The 6,884-nt window shown below is 55.1% G+C and overlaps 1 protein-coding gene across 1 annotated transcript in view; it reads left to right on the forward strand.

Annotated features, from left to right (window-relative positions):
• CDH23 (cadherin related 23) overlaps positions 1-6,884 on the forward strand; it is a 394,835-nt gene that overhangs the window by 324,835 nt on the left and 63,116 nt on the right.

Genomic DNA, 6,884 nt, shown 5'->3' on the forward strand with positions numbered 1-6,884 from the left:
CTCAGTGTCACCACCAATCCCTTCAGCCATTCACACCCAGTGGGCCAAACAGAGGCACGTTTACAGGGCACATATAACTAACCAAGGTGGGGAGGGGGACGGGAAAGATACCATCTCCTGTGGTGACATTAAGGGGCTCAGTTTTGACATAATGCCTCCCTAACTGCACCTGTCTTCAGGCTGAATAATCTGCTTGGTCATCTCTCCAATAAGGAGATGTGTTTGGCTCCAAGTAACAGAAACTTAACTGTGGAGTCATAAATAAATCAGAATGCCTTTTTCTCACATAACAGAAATTATGGAGAGAATTACAAGTTGATTTTGTGCTCAAGGATGTCAGAGCTAAAGCATCTTGGCTTTTCCCTCAACGATTGCAAGATGGCTGTTACAGCTCCAGCCATCATTTCAGCATCAAGTCGGGAAATGACAAAAAGACAAAGAGCTGTGCAAGCCATTCCGCCCCTTTATCAGGAAAGCAAAAGGTTTTCTAGAACTACTCTCTAGAGTTCTGCTGATGTCTCATTAGCCAGAAGGGGTTCACCCTAGCTGCAAGGGAAGGTGGAAAAAATGAGACAGGATTCTCAGGACTGGCTTACTTGGGGCCAGATATATCACTGCCTCAGACAAAAGCAGGGCTCTTAATGAGGAAGAGATAGAGAATAGATTTTGGATGGGCAACTGATAGCATTTTCCTCCTCCTGCTTTTCCTCATCCTGACCTAGGCCAGTAAACACACCACTCTCACCCCCTCCGCCCCCTCCCTCACACCCCAGGGAAGCAGTCAGTGAGACCCAGGACATTCTAAAACCTGGAGTTTGGGAGGCACCCTCTGACTTCCTTTTGGTCCCCAGAAGAAACGAGAATTGGAAATTCTCACTGGGAAATCACCCCAGCCATGTTTAACTACCCAAAATGGGTGGGCCACACTACCCATGCAGTCCCTGAAGAACTTGGGACTGGTCCCCATGGCCAGAAAGACTTTCCATCTGTTGACCAGACCCTCCAGAGAGACCCAGCCTAGCCCACTGGAAACCCACGAGCACTGCCGCCGCACACAGGGTCCCTGACATTCTGGCCGTCCTTGAAGCAGATCTCGGCCCGTACCAGCTCCCTGGTAGAGCGTGGGAAGCTGGGTGGTGAGAAATGCAGTCTCCCTTTCTCTTCCTTCCTCATCCTGACCATCATCAGCACTGCTCAGAAAGCGCCTGCAGGCTGAGTAGGATCAGGCATGGAGTTCCCGGGCCATCACCAGGGGAATACATACATGGCTTCTGGGCTAAAATACCGTAATACAGACAAAGGGCATCAGGCATCAGCTGGGAAAAGATTTATAGGAGGAAACTTTTTAAGTCCAAAAGAATTTATCCCTTCAATTTTTTATTTTCTGTTCCTTCTGGCTGGGAAAGATCTCTTTCATTTGACTTCTGTAGGGAACACCACAGTGAAGAACTGCAGTAACCCCCAGCATAGTTTGTTCACTCATCGTTTATTTATTCATTCATTCAGCCAATGTTCCTTGAATGCCCACTGTGTGCCAGGCACCAGAGATACAGAGATGAAGGCACTGTGGTCCCTGCCACAGGGAAATGCAGCTGAGTAAGGGAGGCATGTGTGGGGGCCGAGGTGCAGACAGGGCACTGAGGAGCGTTGAGAAGGCTTCCTGGAGGAGGTGACACCTGTCTTCTCAGTCAGTCATAGTTAACACAGTAAAGGAAGGAACCATATTCTGGCCCTGGGCATCAGCCTGAATAAAGGCCTAAGAACAAGTGCTAATGAGGAGTGGATTTGGGGAGCCTCAGGTAGTTCAGGCCCATGGCATCATTCGGAGCCTAGAGCAGGGCTCTTGCTCGCTCGCTCTCTCTCTCTCCTTGGTATTCTGTCCAGGGCATGCCCTAAGGGCTGGTCCCACTACTTCTCAAGCACTTCCTCCACCCCCTCCTGGCCCTGCTAAGCTAGGGTGGGGATGGGGCAGAGCTAGCAAGCTAGGGCCCTGAGCCAGTGCCCAGTCAGGACTGGCATTTGCCTCCAAGGAGCACTGGACCCTTGAAGATTCGCTTCCACTGACCAGACTGTCACCTCTGGACAGTGAACCCCCCCCAGGTTCCTGAGTGCCCCTAGACACAAACTGAGGGCCAACCCAGAGGTGACCAGAGGAGAACTCTCATCTACTATTGGACAGGTTTCACTGGATGAGTGTTCAGGGAGCAGGGTCACCCCAACCCCTCCTGGACCAGCCAGCGCCCTGAGCAGCATCAGACCAGCCACCCTGAGGGTCCAGGCAAAGGCACCATGGTCCAATGTGGGTGAGGAAGGTGGGTGCCACCCTGAACATGTCGGTCCAGAGGTGCCCAGCAGACCCACACACCTCCCTGCAATTATCTGCCTGGTTCAAGCCAGCCCTCACTCACTCACTCATTCCTTCCTTCCTTCCTTCCTTCCTTCATTCACTCAGTGCTAACCACATGCCAGGCCCGTGCTAGAGGATAGGAATCAGACATGAGGCTGACAGAGTTCTGCCCTCAAGGAGCCCACAGTCCAGTGGGGGAAATGGATGTGTAACAGAGCTGACGCTCTGTGATGTGATAGAGTGCTAGGAGCACAGAATCAGGAGCCAGGGGAGGTTTTCTGGACAAGGCATCATTTGCATCCACGTCTTAAAGCATGAGGCACTCTAAGTAAGGGCTCTGGGATTAGGCTACCAAGAGCCTCCGCAAAACCATGAGAAATTTTGTATCTGAGCCCTTGCATCTCTTCTTTGCTCCCTGGGGCCCCACTCCCCGCCAGTTCCCTGAGAGCCAGACATTCCTGCAAACAACCTAGACCATCCGCACCCAGCTGTCAGGCCCGTATCACCCAGAGCTCGGATCAGCTGCAAGGGGCATCCAGGCCAGCCCAGGCCTGTCACACAATGGTGTGCCATCCAGCCAGGGGAAGTCATTGTACAGCCGTGGCCATCTGGCCAGCTGCAGGCCACAGGAAGGGAGGCCAGGCTTGGGGGAGGGGTCTAAGTGGCCGCTAGGGAGGCCCCTGCAAGAGGAAGGGCTGGGCCGGAGGAAGGACGGAAGGCAACGTGGAGGTCAGAAGCTACGCCCCAGCCACAGAGGCACCTTGGCAGGGGGATGGGCAGACGGAGGGCCTGACCGGGACTTTCTGCCACACAGATCACAGCCAGCAGGTTAGACAATCCCAAGTAACCAGCCCTGCCTTCTCAGCCTGGTGGGGACCTGCAAAAGTCACCTGTCCAGGCAGAAGGACAGAACATGTACCCACTTCTCGTATAAGAAGTGCTAGCGGTAGCCCTATGAAAGTCTGTGAGCTGGGGACACTGCTCTTGACAGCTCACCTCATATCTTTAGGGCCTAGGGCTCTTCTGTTTATGAAACTTGGACCCTGCCGCTGCTGTTTAGAAGCCTGCTTCCCTTGGCTCAAGCTCAGGAAACCCCAGCCTGGCCCCTTCCCTGTGCTGCTCATCAAGTACGCCGGCCTTCTCTGGTCCAGCGTGATTAAACTCAGACCCTTCCCTGAGCTTTGCTCCTTGAGGGGTCTTCTGCAGCTGCCCAAATGCCACACATGCAACGGGCTCTGTTCCTCCAAGAGACCTTGGGGCTCTGCAGTTAACTGAGAGTTTCCCCCTTCCCCAGCCTCCCCTATTGCAAGCAAGTGGGGTGCACGGGCCAGGACACAGATCAGGAGCCCTGTGGCTTCAGGGTTGCCAGGCAGAAAGGGGAGTGGCACGGTGATGTGGAAGGAGTGGAGCCACGGGCATGTGGGCACAGGTCCGTCTCCCCGGGCCCTGATGTATCTTGTAAGCAAGTCCAATCCTGGCCTGTAATGCTATTCAATTCAATGAAGAGGAAGGAGCGTTTGTCTGGGAAGGAAGCAGGAGACCCAGCCTTTCGTCCCAGTTCCTCATTCACGTGTGGTGACAACACACAAACCTTTTGAAACCTGTTTCCCAGTGCATTAAATGGGGACTGTAAAGCCTCCCAGGATTTTCTGGTGGGCGACGGGAAAATCAAAGACGTAAACACATGTGAAAGTGTTTTGGAAAGCACAGAGTATTAAAACGGAAAAGGGAAGCAGGTGGCACACAGGCTGCCCCTTCTGTTTTCTGTGCCCAAGGTGTAGGCATCAGCCAAAGTGCTGATGTCAGCACTTCCTCGTTAAGCTATATGGATACTTCAGAATTCCTCTCAACATACATTCCAGGAAGCCATGCCAACAGATCAGAACTGCAGAACAAAATGAAACCTCTTTCCCCAGGCCTGCACAAGCTCAGGGAACTTATTGCTGTTGATTAGATCCCACCAGGCCCAGACAAAGCTGCTGGGAAACTGGAGCTGGGGGAAAGTCAGAAGTAGCCCTGCCAATTGTCAGCAAACAGAATTCTGGCATCTGGGTTCAGCCCCTCACCCAGTGGCTATGCTTCAGTTATCAGTTCTGCAACCAAGTTCAAAGGGCAAGCTGTCATTGGACCCCCTGGCCTCCTGGAACTCATACCCTAACCCTAACCCTAACCCTAACCCACAGCGTCCATGCAGAAAAGGAAGGCAACAATGCAAAGCAGGTACAGTGAAGGGGCTAGACAGGTCATGCCCGCTGCGGGCAAGGACAGACTCTCAGCTGAGCTGTGTCTCCTTCTCAAGAGGCCTTTGCACACAGCATTCTTGCTGGCAACCCCAGTTCCTCTTTCTGCCCTATTGCTGTTCGCTTTGGGCTCCTTGAGCAAATCATAGCCCAGCCCCAGCACGGTCAGGCCAGCCTTGCAGTGCTCCCACAGTGCCCAACGGGGGTAGAGGGTGACAGCGCCTCTGTACCCCCAGCCCCACTGTGTCCTCCTGAGTCCTCCCACCACAGACCACTCCCTAAAGAAGGCAATGCATCAACCCCCCTGCCCCAGCTACTGTGTGTAGGAGGCCAGGCAGGAGAGAGGGCAGCCCCAGGGCTGGTCTTTTGAGAAGCAGGCTCTGTCGTTCTTCGGCGCTTACCCCAGTGTCCATCACCACAGACCCCGCAGGGCCAGCCTGCCCCAACGCCAACATCTCCAGTGGCCTCTACGGCATATTTTCGGGGAGTGTCAATTCCATTCCTTTGGAGGGGACAGAGGCAGGAGGTCATTATTAAATGTGAGCGTTGGGAGATGGGTTACAGGCCCCATAATTCCTGGCACATCTCTTAACGATGTTGTGCCTAAAGCCCAGATCTCCTTCCCAGGGCCTCAGACGGTGCTGTGATGCATGAGCCTACTGCGTCAGTCCCACCGGCCCAGCAGCTGACTTCCCAGAAGCCCTGGGTTACTCCCAGCCCCCTTGGAGGCAGACACCATGTTCCCACTCCCTATTCTATTCCATATGCCTCGGCCTACAGGTGCTGAGCCAGCGCCCTAGGGACCAGCCACCAGAGCTGGCATCTGCAAAAGTATCACAGCTCCAGGGGTGAGCACGGGGGGGGGGGGGGGGAGGCACTCACAGAGGGCTGGTCTAGTGCCCCCCCCCAACCAGAGCAAGCAAGGAGGGAGCCTTTAGGGCTGCTGGGGGCGGGGTGTGTGGTCATGGATGAAGATGGAGCCTGGGACTCAGAGTAAATTTCACTGAAAACAGGAAACCACGAAGTTGAAATGCATTAACTTGTCAGGGTCCAAAGAAGAGGCCACGGAGGAGGAAGCTAGGGAGGAAGTGTGGTGGTTTTCTGCTCTGGGTTTTCTTCTTCCCCACACAGCAGCAGCCGACCTGGGGTCTGGCTGCCAAGTTCTTAGAGGTTGTCTCTGCCCCGAGGTCAGAAGCTGAGTGCTGGGCCTCCCTATAGGGCAGGAGCAGTCTTCTGAGCTAGGGGACAGACTCTGCTCTGTGGGCTTGGCCAACTCCAGACGTAGCCTGGCCCTGCCCCAAGCAGGAGTCACCCTCCCCATCCCTGCCCCATGGGCTCCACAAGCTGTGAAAACAGCACCCTCTTTCTGTGGCAACTGTCACTAAGTGTTCATGGGAGCAGATGGAATACAAGAGGGGACCCCCAAGGACAAAGCGGGAGCCAGGGCTCTGGCGTTCTGGCCACCGGTAATGTCAGTGCCGTCTCCAGGTCCAAGCTCGCCTCTCCTCGAGACCTCCAGGCACAGCAGGAGGACACCACATCGGCCCACGCCTCCGGGCCTGACAAGGGAGCTTTGGGAGCAATGCCATGCATCCAGGGGGCCCCTTGGTTCCAGCTGCAGGTCTTAGGGCACGCTGCAGCTAGAGCGCCTAGAGCTGCTCCTTTCTTCTCATCCCCACTCCCTTCCCCCCACCAGGCGGTCAGGGGGGCTTCTCCTTGCCTCTCGGGCCCTTATCCTGGCCTGCAGACCCGGTCCTCAGCACCCCGGCCCAGCTCAGCAGAGCCAGTGCAGGCCGCTGGCAGACGAATGCCCAGTTGAATCTATACCCTCGTCAGTGCCCAGGCTCCTGCCCAGCTCAGGCTGTCCCCTTCCCCTCTCAGGCCCCACCGGCCCGGTTTCCACCCCAGAGAGTACAGAGACTGCCCCACTCCTCTCCATGCTTTAAAGCCCTCTAACCGCAATTCCACGTGGGACCCCCCCCCTTGTGTATGTGTATAAAAACAAACTTGGATCACGCCCTGAAGAGGGCGATGGGAACAGAGGCTGCAGAGCAGAGGGGACACAAACCTTCCTATGGACATTTGCTGCTCCTCCCACCTGACAGGGTCACTCTGCAGTGAAGACGCAGCAGATTGAATGGAACAGAAGACGGAGGGAGGGGAGGGCTCCCTAGGCCTCAGGCACCTCAGAAGCAGAGGAGGAATTTAAACCCAGCTCTTACAATCCGTCCACAGGGCTTCCACCTGTTGCCCGTGTAGTTTTTAATAGCAACCCCCTCTTCATGCTCAAAAGTGTC

This window comes from Rhinolophus ferrumequinum, chromosome 16 (genome assembly GCF_004115265.2).
Source record: "Rhinolophus ferrumequinum isolate MPI-CBG mRhiFer1 chromosome 16, mRhiFer1_v1.p, whole genome shotgun sequence".
Taxonomy (NCBI): Eukaryota; Metazoa; Chordata; class Mammalia; order Chiroptera; family Rhinolophidae; genus Rhinolophus; species Rhinolophus ferrumequinum.